This window comes from Oncorhynchus masou, chromosome 31 (genome assembly GCF_036934945.1).
Source record: "Oncorhynchus masou masou isolate Uvic2021 chromosome 31, UVic_Omas_1.1, whole genome shotgun sequence".
In the NCBI taxonomy this organism is placed as follows: domain Eukaryota; kingdom Metazoa; phylum Chordata; class Actinopteri; order Salmoniformes; family Salmonidae; genus Oncorhynchus; species Oncorhynchus masou.
Genome location: NC_088242.1, coordinates 25722598 through 25738469, shown reverse-complemented (window position 1 = coordinate 25738469; position 15872 = coordinate 25722598).

Genomic DNA, 15872 nt, shown 5'->3' with positions numbered 1-15872 from the left:
TAATTTGTAGGCATAGGGTACTAGAGGGGTAACTAGCACCCCCTCTAATTGCTGACACTGACACAAAAAAGCAAGGGTTGGGAAAAAAATGGTATGTGGATGAAGGTCATGCTTAGGCAAATACACTATAAAGGGAAATAATTGGCTATTTTTTGTAAAGTCCCTTTTTTTAAACTCACCTGCACATTAATTGTCTTTGTTATTTCTTTCTTGTTTCTTTTCTGTACAATCCATTATGTACAATTGCACTAAATATTATTTGTATAATACAATATTTTAAATATCAGCAGTCTTTAAAATGACATTCAGGAGCAAAAGGTTTTCAACAGTTGTTTTTAATTCATACAAAAAAAGTATTCATTGGAATATAACATTTAATAACAATAACTTAACCAATTAATTCAGTGTAACATTGATGTGGCAACTCGCTTATGCTCTGCTATTGCACATTTGTCATTTGTACACGTCACAAATAAAACTATCCACAGTAAAATTGGAGCACAACTCACGAACCCACCTCCTGCACTGCTCACATCTAATCCAGACCCCTCCTGTGATTTAAAACAGGGGAAGAGATGCCAATTGAAAAGCTTTCTCTTAAAAATGTAGCTAGCTATCGAGCTATAGGATATAAAATTCTGTGTAAAATAACCAAAAGGCTATAAAGTAACATTAACTGTAAAGCTATCAGTCACTAGTGGAAACATTTACAACTGCAATTATGTTACGTTATCTTTATGTATTTTACCTCAGACGATCTGGTAGTAAGGTTGCTAGCTAGCCGTCCTAGCAGTTTATGCTAACTAGCTAGCTGGCTAGCATTTACTACTAATGAAGTTCCTAGCTAGCAATTTAGCGTAAACTAGCGCTAACCATAAAGGAGTAACAGATACCCCCTAGTAGGTGGGGGAGGAGCTAGTTGCCCTCAACACACTCATCCAACTTTACTCAAAAAGTATCAAAATGTTTGTCTAAACAAGTGGATTATTTATCTTGAGGCTTTCCTACTTGTATATTTTAAAAATTTCAAATGTTTTCATCAATTTACCACAAAATAGCTTTGTTGAAATATCACCAAAAGTTGTGATGATACAGAGGACATGTACACCCGCCTATTGACTCGGTATCCCCTGTATATAGCCTCATTATTGTTATTTTATTGTGTTACTTTTTATTTTATTTATTACTTTAGTTTATTTAGTAAATATTTTCTTAACTCTATTTCTTGAACTGCATTGTTGGTTAAGGGCTTGTAAGTAAGCATTTCACAGTAAGGTCTACGGTACGGTAAGGTATTTGGCGCATGTGACAAATACATTTTGATTTTGATTTGATTTAATAATCTACTAATACCAACCTTCCCCATTTGTACCTTCCTAACTGAGCCAAGTTGTTTTGTTTCCCCTGGCTGCCATGGACCTCTGGCTCTGTTTATCTGACTCCTAATAAAAATCCTCCTGCTGCATGTGCAATCACTCCACACCTGTCATCCGGTTCTAATTTCCCCCGTCATGACTAGATGGGGGAGACAGTCCCAGGTGTCTCTTCAAAGTGAGGGTGGTGATAGGGGGTTGGATCTGAGGGGTGCAGGCTTTGGGAGCGTCTGAAGGGATGCCAGGACCCCTCCCCCCAGACTCCATCTGTAAAGGTCAGCTCTGTCAGGACCTGAGTGGATGTCAACAAACACCTGGAGAAGAACCACATGTGCCTCGCTGGGCTGGACACGGGACACGAGGGGGATGACTGGCTGTTTCTGGGAGGATTTGCTCGCTGTCTTATTGGGACAACATAACGTGTGTGCACATGCATGCACACACACTGTAAAACCAAGTGTTGAGGATCTGAACACATAACTGAACATTTTCAGTAACACTTTTTAAAGTGGCAATATGTAACCTTTTGGGGGACCGGACCAATTTCCCCCAAAAAATGTGAGTTATATACTGTATATAACGAAGAAGCGGTATATTTCTTATTTTTATTTTCAGTTTTGTACACCAGCTTCAAGCAGCTGAAACATTTTTGGTTATGGAAACCATATTTCACAAAGATTAAGATGGTACAATGATTCTATACATTATACTATCTTATTTTGTCACAAACTGAAATTAGGCAAATTGTCAGGTTTAGCAACCAGAAAATGACGGAGTGATTTCTGCATAGTGTAACTTTAAACGCGTCAAGGCATTTAGAATTTCAATGAAAACGTGTCACAGCGTTTAGATTGTAAACACCAGAACATGTTTATTCGCTGACTGTTAAACTTTTTAAACACGTTTCAGAGATACCCTCCTATGACAGTGTTTTTTTACGTGGATGTTGCTTTTAATTCCTTCCATTCCTGAAGCCTTCACCAAGTGACTGCCTAAGTGATTGTGTTTACATTTAAAGTACCCCTCTATGACCACATATTATACATTTCATAAGGCCTTTAGTTATGGCCTAGTTATTCTCAACATCGTGGTCTGAAAATATTGTATCATGGGCCAAATCCGACCTGCAAGTCACAATATAGTGGTTTGTGAAGTTATTGGTAATTCCTATTGGAATCCAGCCAGAGGGAGAACATCCATGACTTAAAATATTTTATCCCCAACAACCTGCACTCGGGATGACTGCTGTGGTAAAACTACCTAAATCATCTAAACTGTAACAAGTAATAGGTGCGATAAGTCCAACCCCTCACAGATTGGATTATTTTAGATACATTTATAAGATAAATTCATCAATCAGTGTGAATGAGGAAACAAATATTAAAACAAAACTATTTAAAAAAAATCCACCTACAAAGCATTCTGGGAAATATGACAATTTGGCCCCTCCCACATATTTTTCACTCAGAGAGTTCATAGAAATTAATGCAACACAGTCGAGTAGCAATAACACCATGCGATTGAAAATATTTCTTGAATCAAATGTCCTTTCCAGTTGTGCTGAAATATAGGTAAGGTGACAGACATTCCTAAAGATCATAAGAATAAAAGTCATGTTAATTTCTAATGACGAAATGCACACTAAACAGGACAATGGGAAAGTAAACACTAATGTTTAAAATCTGAACACTTAGGTGATATACAGTCCCTAAAAAGTATTCACATCCCTTGACTTTTTCCACATTTTGTTGTGTTACAGCATGAATTTTAAATTGATTAAATAGAGATTTTATGGCCTACACACACACAATACCATATAATGTCAAAATGAAATAACTTTTTCAAAATTTGTACAGATGAATAAAAAATGAAAACCTGAAGTATCTTGAGTCAATACGTATTCAACCCCTGTGTTATGGACTGTGTGTGTCACGCCCTGGCCTTAGTTATCTTTGTTTTCTTTATTATTTTGATTAGGCCAGGGTGTGACATGGGTGGTGTATGGTTTTTGTCTCATCTAGGGGGTTTGTACTGTCTAGGGGTTTTTGTCGATTTATGGGGTTGTGTTCATTCTAGGTGTTTATGTAAGTCATGGTTTAGATTGGTTCTCAAATCAGAGGCAGGTGTTTATCGTTGTCTCTGATTGGGAACCATATTTAGGCAGCCATGGTCTTTGGGTATTTTGGTGGGTGATTGTTTCCTGTATCAGTGTTTGTGCCACACGGGACTGTTTCCTTACCAGTTCACTTTATTATTTTGTATTTGTGTTCATGTTTAGTTTTTCTTATTAAAAACCATGGACACCTACCACGCTGCATATTGGTCCAATCCTTGTTTCACCTCTTCAGAGGAAGAGGAGGAAATCTGCCGTGACGGTGTGCAATAATGGTGTTTACAATTTTTTTAATGACTACCCCATCTATGTACCACACACATACAAGTATCTGTATGGTCGAGCAGTAAATTTCAAACAGGTGAAGCTTGTGGGGGTGGTAGAGCAAAACTGAAAATAGTTTGTAGGCCGAAGACCGATTTTTGCGATAACAAACACCGCTCTAGCTCTGCCACCTTTCACCAGAGATGCGGAAGGGCGACATCCACAGATGCAGTGGATTGAGACGCAGCCCATACAACAAAAAAAGAGTTTAAGTTGAGACATGTTTATGTGGATTTTTTAAATTATGCTAATTACAGTTCCGTGGGCCACAGACTTCAACTGTAGGGGATAAGCATCATTACAAATCCTACAATGTGATTTTCTGGATGTTTTTCTCTCATTTTGTCTGTCATAGTTGAAGTGTACCTATGATGAAAATTACAGGCCGCTCTCATCTTTTTAAGTGGGAGAACTTGCACAATTGGTGGCTGACTAAATACTTTTTTGCACCACTGTATGGACGGAATTAATCGAACAAAAGGACCAATTGTGATGTTTATGGAACATATTGGAGTGCCAACAAATGAAGCTCGTCAAAGGTAATGCATGTTTTATATTTTATTTCAGTGTTTTGTGTCGCGCTTGCAGGGTTGAAATATGTTAACCCTTTTGTTTACTGCTGGTGCTATCATCAGATAATTTTTAAAATCTGACATGTTGGCTGGATTCACAACGAGTGTAGCTTTAATTGAGTATCTTACATGTGTGATTTAATGAAAGTTTGAATTTTATAGTATTTTATTTGAATCTGGCGCTCTGCATTTTCCCTGGCAATTGGCCAGTTGAGACATTTGCGTCCCGCCTATCCCTAACTCGTTGTTTTTCGTGATCATTTTGTTATCTGCTGATAATTGCTTTAGGGTTGTTGAGTCTAAGGCAGTAAGATCAGTCCTGCTGTTGTATAATTCTGATTTATATAGCTTTTCATAGAAGCTTGTAAAATTATGATTAATCGAGTTGTTTCTATTTAACACATCTATATTTTTATCTTTTTAATCTTCCATTCTAAAATGTCACTTATTGGCAAATCTAAATGTCTGTTGTTTAAGTTTTAAATACAGACATTTAGGTTATAAACGTGTCACATGTTTCATGGTTTTACAGTGTAAGCACATATGCATGCATGCACCTCATAGAGGTAATAGGAGTGACATTGATGCTATAATACACTTTAGTTTCATTTTAGGCATTTAATTTAGAAGTGCAATGTAACCATGCTGATTCTGCCCACAACAGTACTAGCAACCTAAAGCTCACTCATCTGACAACCCCGCAACAACAAAAAACACACACTATCACCTTTCGTGCATCGATTTTTAGCTGCCATCTACGGATTGTGGATATTAATGTGATTCAGCAGTTGTGAGCTCCTCTCTATGCAAAATGGCCTCAGTGCAATTCGTGGCATTTGGAATGTAAATTTGTATTCCTCCAATTAGTATGTTATGTTACTTTATGGTACATTACATTGTGAAATTAATATTGGTGGTACAATGTCATAAGATTTGGAGGAAGTATATAGTATCATATGTCTTACCCGGTTGTACAATATCATACAAATTGGATGACACTGTAACTTATCTTGGAGGACGTATAGTGTTTTTACGTCTTTATCTGAGACTGCGATAGAATTAAATGGGTCTTCGTGCCATCACAGGAGGTTGGTGGCACCTTAATTGGGGAGAATGGGCTAGTGGAAATGTCTGGAGTGCAATAGATGGAATGGTATCAATACATCAAACATCTTTTCCAGGTATTTGATGCTATTCCATTTGCCGTCCTCCCCTCAGCAGCCTCCACTGAGTAACTAAATAATGATACAGCATCGTAATGTTTACCAGCAAGCAATATGCTAATTATGCTATACTTTTTTCTGAATGTGATAATACGATCAGTGTGCTATATTGATGTCTGTTTGTGCATAGTTTGATTTGTAATGTCTAGGAATTCCTATAAGGGACCATAGAACTCACCAGCTTATTCATTACAATTGACTCAAGCTGATGCTACATCCGTGTTGAATAATTTCAGGTACTAATTCATATTTAGAATGTATTTCATGTCAATATTTTACAAATGTTACTGTGTTAGATACTGGTTAGGGAATGTGATATTAGTAATGACCAGCATTTAATTAGAAAGCTGTTCCCCTAAGCTGTTCCAATGAACTTTCACACAATGTTCGCAGATAAGAACTGGCGCTATAGGTCAGAGGTTATGGATTTTACTTGGGGCACTTACAGACAAAATGGCAGGAAATATCTAACATCCATGTCTGCTTTCTGTTTCTTTTTTAAAACAGAGTGCAATACAAAAAGTACTTTAAATAGACAAAATCTATTCCTGGTCTATGTAGTTGATATACTGTATATATAAATGTGTGTTTGGCAGTGAATATTGGAGCCATGTGCCCTGTTCCAACCGGATGCTGAGGATGGACTGAAGATGGCCTGAGGCCGAAAAGTTTATTTATGCACTTTCTTGCATGATTTTTTTAGGCACCATGATGTTCAAATAAACACATTTGTTTTGCAGGTCACCATCGCCTCCAATATTCTTATTTTGACTCCTACGCACCTGGAACAGACACTATTCAGTAGTAAGGACCTGAAAAGAGAGCAGACGGCCTCAACATTTACCCTGTTCCAACCAGACACATTATCTACGCAAGCATCAGCATCTCTGCTCAACAAGAGACAATAGTTGAGAAGGAACCCGAGCTGGGCATGGCACTTGGACTGACATGCCAGCGACCTGTCATTCTACCAAGAACACTTTGGTGAAACACCTGGAGCAGAGCCACATGTGCCTTGCTGGGCTGGACACGAGACACAGGACACAAGTGGGTAACTGTCTGTTTCTAGGAGGATTTGCTCACTGTCTTACAGGACAAACACGTGCACATCATATGCATGCACATTCTGTATGCAGGTACGTAATCCTGTAAGCACGCACGTGCATACACTTTTTCACTGCATGATTCCATGTGTTATTTAATTGTTTTGATGTCTTCACTGTTATTCTATTATTATTCTATTACTATTATTCTATATAATATACTCATATATGTAGAAAATAGGAAAAATAAAGGAAAACCCTTGAATGAGTAGGTGTGTACAAACTTGACTGGTACTGTATGTTTTTTCTTTTTTCTACTGTGTTATTGACTTGTTTATTGTTTACTCCATGTGTAACTCTGTTGTTGTCTGTTCACACTGCTTTGCTTTATCTTGGCCAGGTCGCAGTTGTAAATGAGAACTTGTTCTCAACTAGCCTACCTGGTTAAATAAAGGTGATAAAAAAAATAAAAAACGTGCTCTATTCCAACCAGACATGTTATCTATCCTAGCATCAGTATCTCTGCTCAACAACAGACAATAGCTGAGGAGGAACCAGAGCCGTGCATGGCACTGTTTTACCATCGACCTGCCAGAAAAGCTTATGCATGGCACATGCATTCTACTTTCAAATACCAGTAACACTTTGGTGAAATCCTTTCCTCCAGTCAGTTCATGACCTGGAACCTTAACTTACCTTTTCTTATTGTCACTCAGAATGTTTTTTTTCTTCAATATGGCCATACAGAACAGCACAGTATTTTGGGGGCCTTTACTATCAAAACGTATTGTTCAATTCCCAGGACCACCCATTATGTAAAATGTCGCTTACAAGCATCAGCTAAACGGTATATTATATTACATTATTTTTTTGATGATTATTATTTATATATATTATATTATGTGCATTTTGACTCATGATTTCTTTAAATGACATTGGATACTTCACCACCCACTTTTGCTGTAAACTGTATAGTGTATTAACATAATACATATTTTACTGTAGGTGAATGTATTTAATCTTATTGTATTTGTAACCCAATGTGAAATACCACTACATGTTTATAGCACTGTGACTCCTTAGTCTCCGGTAAATGTGTTTATATGAAATATACTAAACTAAGACATAATAACAATAGAGGGGTATTTCCCATGAAATGTGTGTGTGTGTGTGTGTGTGTGTGTCAAACATTCATAGGTGTAGTCAAAGCGGTAAACATATAGTGTTAACATTTACCTCTCAATGATCCTCATAAATGCTTATTGTTGAGGAAACAGGAACATGTTTATTTTCATTCACATCCTGCAGAATGGTCACATGCAGAATGTTCCTTACCTCATCCAGGCAGCCACACCTGACAAAGGGTAACAGTGACTGCCAGCCCTGTGCAAAGTGCCAATTTAAGCAGATTTCTAATCCTCAAATGTGAATCACACACCACTGAAACAAAAACAATACAGATCCCGATAAGATTAATGACCAGGAAATGTCAGAATATTTGTTGATTAGAATAAATATTTAGTCAGAAAGAACAACATGCTTGGAAAATGGCAAATACAATGTGCATTCATAAAGTTACCCAAAGAATTGACATATTGTATCAAGCGGTTGAACATCCTGTGCATATTGAATAAGATTAGAGTTCTTATGAGTCAACTGATTCACCACTTCACTTCACTTAAGCATGGTTACTTTTGCTATTTTTTTATCTGTTATTTTAGTGTATCTGTGAAGGCTATATAATCTTTCCTCTGTATCGGACCATGACCAAACCAATGAAGCTGGGGAGAAGGGAGTGGCGTGAGTGATGGTTTCTGAGACAAATGTAAAGCTTTATGTACTGTAACAGTGAGGTCAAGAAGGAAGTTTATCTATACTGTATTAGTCATTCATTGAAGATTGAGTCCCTGTGCAGGGAAAGTTGAACTTTTGGCAATACGTTGTGTGTACAACCCACAGAAAAACCCTTGAATAATTGATCATTTACATATTATGCAGTCTTAAAAGGAAAGATAATTTTGTCACTTGCACGACCAGGTAAAATGCACGAGCACCACTGAAATGCGAGTCAATTCAGGAAGTAGACTGAAATTCCAATTCCTATTCTCTATAATGCTTTTCAATTAGGAACATTTGGAATTAGAATTTGGATTACTTTCTAAAGGTATTTTTTGAGGAGTGGTGAAGACACTCCTTTCGTAATTTATTTATTTATTGAAGAGATTGGAAAGATGGGAGAGGGTGAGTCAAAAGGTAGTGGGACGGATTCAAACCCATTCCGACTCTGGCATACGTGTGTAGTGCCAGGGTCAGTCGCTGTAACCACTGGACCACACAGGCCATGGATTTGATTAGCTTGACTGGAATTGAAATGGAACCCCGTTGAGCACTTGCTAGAACAACCTCATATCATTAAGGCTTTTGGAAAATGATTTATAGTTGTATAAAAATGTAGATCTCATGCCCTGCCCTCTGCCTCATCCCCATCTCTGTACTTAACATGCTGAGCCTTACATAACTAGAATTATAAACTGGGTGGGTCGAGCCCTGAATACTGATTGGCTGGCAGATGTGGTATATCAGACCGTATACCACGGGTATGACAAAACATAGATTTTTACTGCTCTATTTACATTGGTAACCAGCTTATAATAGCATTAAGGTACTTCGGGAGTTTGTGGTATATGGCCAATATGCTACGGCTAAGGGCTGTGTCCAGGCCCTCCGTGTTGTGTCGTACATAAGAACAACCCTTAACCGTGGTATATTGGTCATATACCCCACCGCCATATTATTGAATTAAAACACTACGCTGGGACCAGTGGAGGCTGCTGAGGGGAGGACAGCTCATAGTAATGGCTAGAATACGCAATGGAATGGTATCAACCACATGGAAACCACATGTTTGATACAGTTCCATTGACTCCATTCCAGCCATTATTATGAGCTGTCCTTCCCTCAGCAGCCTCCACTGGCTGGAACACAGGAACATAAAACTTTATATCATTCCTGTGATACATTTTATGATTGTCAGGAAGTACAAGCCAGGCCTTTGTGTCACCGCAGAGCAACACTGCCCTGCCTCCAATGTCAGGAAAATAAATAACACACAGATCCATTGTGTTGGTGTGAACATGACTAGACAATGGGTTTTTCCTCCACTGCATACTAGGGGAAAGAGAGGGATAGCTTTTCCAGACCTGCTACTATTTATGTTATCAAACCAAATATGCCAACTAACTAACATTACCACATCAGATCTACAGGACAGTAGATTTACCTGGAGTTACAACTTAAATGTTATGTCTATGACAAGGGCACAGGACGGATGTGGTAATTCAATTCATGGACTGATTGACAGTGGTTTGTTACCTGGACAGGGGAGTTATTTCTCTATGGTTCATCACAAAACTCTGGGGAATAGAAATGTTGGATGACACCATAAATGTGGTTGTGTGAGTTATATATATATAAATATGACATTAAAAACATTTCTATGCAATGATTTTGAATGGCTTGGGGAAAGTACATGTTACCTTTGTCAGGATTTGGCCAGGGTTGTTCCGGGTTTTGGTCACTAGATGCCCCCATTGTGCTTTTTGACCTCATGTTTTTTCCCTTGTTCCCCATTATTATTTGCACCTGTGCCTCGTTTCCCCTGATTGTATTTAAACCCTTAGTTTCCCTCAGTTCTGTGCTCTGTGTTTGTATGTTAGCACCCAGCCCTAGTGTTCTGTGTATTCTTGTCGATTCCGGTGGATGCTCTTGTGGAATTCTGTTTTTGTTTTTGAGTATCTCTTGAGGCTTTTTTGTGCTATTCCTACCACCTTTTGGATTTGCCATTTTTTGTATTGAAGGACTTCTCCTTTTTACTTTATTAAATACACCGTCTTAAGTACTGCTGTGTCTGCCTCATCTTCTGGGTTCTGCTGACTATTTGTGGCTCAGTTGGTTAAGTGACTGTTTCTCACTCCGGAGACCCAGGTTCGTAACCGGGTCCTGACAGAAACACAGAGCCAAAAATGAACCCAGAGGCAGCCAGTTCCCAGGACCTTTTTGCCATGCTGTCCCACCACCAGGAGACTGTCCAACGCCACGAAGCCGCCCTGGTTCAGCAAGAGGCCTTAATGGCTAGACATTCTCATCTTCTGTCGGAGATGCTGACTTCCATTAAGCAAATATCTGATCGTCTTACCCCGGCAACAGTTCCCGTCCCAGTACCTCAGATTCACGTACCCATGGCAGTTAACCCCCTGGCTGAACCTCGTCTTCCACCTCCCCAACGGTTCTCAGGTGATCCAAGTGCTTGTAAAGGGTTTCTCACCCAATGTTCTCTCTCCTTTGAGCTACAACCCTCGTCGTTTCCCACCGACCGGTCTAAGATCGCTTATATCATCACCCTGCTGTCGGAAAAAGCCCTGGCCTGGGCTACTGCTGTGTGGGATGCCCATAGTTCCTGCTGTGCCAGCTACTCTGCCTTTGCTGAGGAATTCAAACGAGTGTTTCAAGGCCCAAGCAGTGGTTCTGACTCAGCCAAACAGCTCCTGACTCTCCACCAAGGTTGGCGCAGCGTGACGGACTATGCCATCCAGTTCCGCACGGTGGCAGCAGCAAGTGGCTGGAACAACGAGGCGCTCACGGTGTGCTTTCTGAAAGGCCTTTCCGACACTATCCAAGATGAACTGGCCACTCGGGAACCACCGGACAATCTCGAGTCCCTGATCAAGTTGGCCTCACGCATTGACCAGCGTCTGAGAGAGAGAACTCAACCGTAGACCTCTAGCCCCTATCAGTCCCAGCTCTGAGTCCCCACCTTTATCCTCGCTGGCTCCATCGGAACCCATGCAGATTGGACGCATCTCCCAGGCTGAGAGAGACCGCCGGATGAGGGAGCGACGCTGTCTATATTGCGGCAAACCGGGCCATTTCCGTTCCACGTGTCCCGGGCTCCAGGGAAACGCTCTGTCCCGTACAGACCGGGGAACTGTAACGGGAAACATAACCTCCTCCCATCCGTCCAACTCCCGTCTGCTCATTCCAGTCACCCTCTCCTGGGACAACCACAAGCTTCACCTTCAAGCCTTGGTAGACTCTGGAGCCGCAGGTAACTTCATGGATGGTGTCTGGGCGAAGGAGAATGGCGTTCCCTCTGAACCTCTAAGTGAACCCATGAGGGTCACTACATTGGATGGAAGCCCTTTGGGATCTGGACTTGTCACTCATGTCACTACCTCCTTGCGACTTTCAGTTTCACAACACCAGGAATTGATGAACTTTCATTTGATCTCCTGTTCCGAGTTCCCTCTCGTCCTTGGATACCCCTGGCTTCACAGCCATAACCCTCACATCGACTGGTCTGTGGGCACTATCAAGCAGTGGGGTCCTACGTGCCAAGCTACTTGTATTTTCCAGAATTCCTCGAGTTCTACTCCCGAGTCTTTAGAATCCATCGACCTGACCCGAGTTCCCGAGTGTTACCATGACCTCAAACTGGTGTTTAGCAAACAGAGGGCCACCATGCTACCACCCCATAGACCTTACGATTGCCCCATCGACCTGTTTCCGGGCACTTGCCCCCCAGGGGTCGGATCTTTTCCCTATCTCCACCCGAACGAGCTGCTATGGATACCTACATCAAGGACGCTCTGGAAGCAGGCCTCATGCGTCCATCCACCTCCCCGGCGGGAGCAGGGTTTTTCTTTGTGGCCAAGAAAGACGGTGGATTACGTCCTTGCATCGACTACCGGGGACTCAATGCCATAACCGTCCGTAACCGTTACCCGCTACCCCTTATGGCCACAGCCTTCGAGCTGCTCCAGGAAGCAGTTGTTTTCACTAAGCTGGACCTGCGGAACGCATACCATCTTGTGCGGATCAGACCTGGTCACGAGTGGAAGACCGCTTTCAACACGCCTACTGGTCACTATGAATACTTGGTGATGCCCTTCGGCCTGACCAACGCCCCAGCGGTGTTCCAAGCGCTCATAAACGATGTGCTTAGGGATATGCTTAACATATTTGTGTTCGTTTACTTGGATGACATCCTCATCTTTTCGAGCTCCCTTCAAGAACACACTAAGCATGTCAGACAAGTACTCAAACGCCTCCTGGACAGCCATCTGTACGTTAAGCCGGAAAAATGTGAATTCCATTCCTCCCGAGTACAATTCCTGGGATTTGTAGTGGAACCCGGTCGAGTCCAAATGGACCCCAGGAAGGTAGGGGCGGTAGCGGATTGGCCCACCCCCAAATCCGTTAAGGAAGTTCAGCGTTTCCTGGGCTTCACAAACTTTTACCGCAAGTTCATCAAGAACTTCAGCTTGGTGGCAGCCCCTCTCTCAGCTTTAACCAAGGGTGGCAATGCAAGGTTTTTGTGGGGAAGAGAAGCTGAGACGGCCTTCCAAGGACTCAAGCAGCGCGTTCTCTCTGCTCCCATCCTGATACTACCGACTACGGATGAACCATTTGTGGTGGAGGTAGACGCATCAGAGGTTGGTGTTGGAGCTGTCCTGTCTCAGAGGGGTGAAGACAAGAAGCTTCATCCGTGCGCTTTCTTCTCACACCGGCTTACCCCGACTGAGGAACTACGATGTGGGGGATCGTGAACTCCTAGCGGTTAAGATGGCATTGAAGGAATGGAGACACTGGCTCGAGGGGGCTTCTCACCCGTTTCAAGTGCTTACGGACCACAAAAATCTGGAGTATATCCAGCAGGCGAAGCGGTTGAACTCTAGACAAGCTAGATGGTCTCTTTTCTTCAATCGATTCCAGTTTATCCTCACCTATCGGCCCGGGTCGAAGAATCTCAAACCGGATGCCCTTTCCCGAGTCTACGCTCCTGCCATTCGAGATGACACGGACATGCCTGTCCTTCCTGCTGCTAAGATTGTGGCTCCGATCTCGTGGCAAGTTGAGGATACCGTGAGACGTGCTCAAGCTAGCGAACCGGACCCGAAAGGAGGTCCTGCCAATCGGTTGTTTGTCCCCAAGGCAGTGAGGACTCAGGTCCTTCTGTGGGGGCACTCCTCTCGCCTCACCTGTCATCCGGGCGTAGGTCGCACCTTGGAGTTCATCCAGCGTAAGTTCTGGTGGCCTACCATAAGAGAAGACGTTGCCACTTTCGTCAATGCCTGTCCCGTGTGCTGCCAGGGCAAATCTTCTCACCTCCGCCCTCAAGGACTCCTTCACCCTTTACCTGTTCCCCACAGACCCTGGTCCCATATCTCATTGGACTTTATTACTGGACTTCCTCCATCCCATGGCAATACTACTATCCTAGTCATAATCGACAGGTTTTCAAAGGCGGCCAGGTTCGTCCCTCTGACTAAGTTACCTTCTGCCAAGGAAACGGCTGAGTTGGTAATTAATCATGTGTTCCGAGTCTTCGGCATTCCTCAAGATATGGTTTCTGACAGAGGTCCCCAGTTCGCCTCAAGGTTTTGGAAGGCCTTCTGCCAACTCATGGGGGCTTCTGCCAGTCTATCATCCGGAGTCCAACGGCCAAACAGAGAGGATGAATCAAGAGCTGGAAACCACCCTCCGATGTATGACTCGTGACAACCCGTCCACATGGTCATCCTTTATTGTTTGGGCCGAATACGCGCACAACACCTTGCGCTCCTCCTCCACTGGTATGTCCCCGCACGAGTGTCAGTTTGGCTATGCTCTTCCATTGTTCCCGGACCAGGAGGCAGAAGTCAGAGTGCCTTCAGCCTTGAAGTTCGTCAGACGCTGTCGGCTTATGTGGAGGAAGACCCGTCTTAATCTTATGCGTTCCTCACAGAGGTACCAACAACAAGCCAACAGACGTCGCCGTCCCGGGCCTACCCTGCGCCCCGGCCAGAGAGTCTGGCTCTCCACAAGAGACTTACCTCTACGGGTGGAGTCTCGCAAGCTGTCCCAAAAATACATCGGTCCCTTCAAAGTTGCCAGGAGAGTTAACCCAGTTTCTTATCGCCTACACTTACCCAGATCCCTTAAGATTAATCCCACATTTCACATTTCATTGTTAAAACCTGTTTTTTCTCCCCTTGTCCCAGCAGACAGACCTCCCCTCCGCCTCGTGTCATTGGAGGCCAGCCGGCTTATACCGTCCATCGGATACTGGATTCCCGCCGGGTGCAGCGGTCCTGGCAGTATCTGGTGGACTGGGAAGGCTACGGTCCCGAGGAGCGCTCCTGGGTTCCTGCCAAAGACATCCTGGACCCTGACCTCATTCGTCAGTTCAGGGCCCTCCACCCTGAGAGAGCTGGTAGGAACGTCAGGAGCCGTTCCTAGGGGGGGGATTCTGTCAGGATTTGGCCAGGGTTGTTCCGGGTTTTGGTCACTAGATGCCCCCATTGTGCTTTTTGACCTCATGTTTTTTCCCTTGTTCCCCATTATTATTTGCACCTGTGCCTCGTTTCCCCTGATTGTATTTAAACCCTTAGTTTCCCTCAGTACTGTGCTCTGTGTTTGTATGTTAGCACCCAGCCCTAGTGTTCTGTGTATTCTTGTCGATTCCGGTGGATGCTCTTGTGGAATTCTGTTTTTGTTTTTGAGTATCTCTTGAGGCTTTTTTGTGCTATTCCTACCACCTTTTGGATTTGCCATTTTTTGTATTGAAGGACTTCTCCTTTTTACTTTATTAAATACACCGTCTTAAGTACTGCTGTGTCTGCCTCATCTTCTGGGTTCTGCTGACTATTCGTGGCTCAGTTGGTTAAGTGACTGTTTCTCACTCCGGAGACCCAGGTTCGCAACCGGGTCCTGACAACCTTTACAAATAAGCAGTTTATTGATCTATCCTGTAAACTATTTTATTTTAATGTTTCATGTTATATTATCAAAGAATAAATAGCAGGGACGTATCAACGGGCTTTGCTCTACAAGTTTTATGCTGTTCTCTTGTGGTCAAAATAGCAACAGCTTTGGTCCTGACTTTGGTCCTGGCTTTGGTCCTGACAGGATTAATCCCTGACCTGGGATTAATCCTGTGGAGGGCACAATACTGTATAAAGAACACTGCACTGAATATAGAAATATACTGAATAAATAGCCCTCTAAGGTACCCAATCACTGACATGACAAGAGGAAAGCTGATGATGCACTAGCCAATAAAAAACATGTAATTCTACTATTACAACTTTCAAGAGTAAGTTGAAAGCTGGACTGAGTTCCTTATAAAAACTGTGAGGTACAGTTAATGACCACAGCAATAAACGCCAAGAAGCCAACCTTACTAA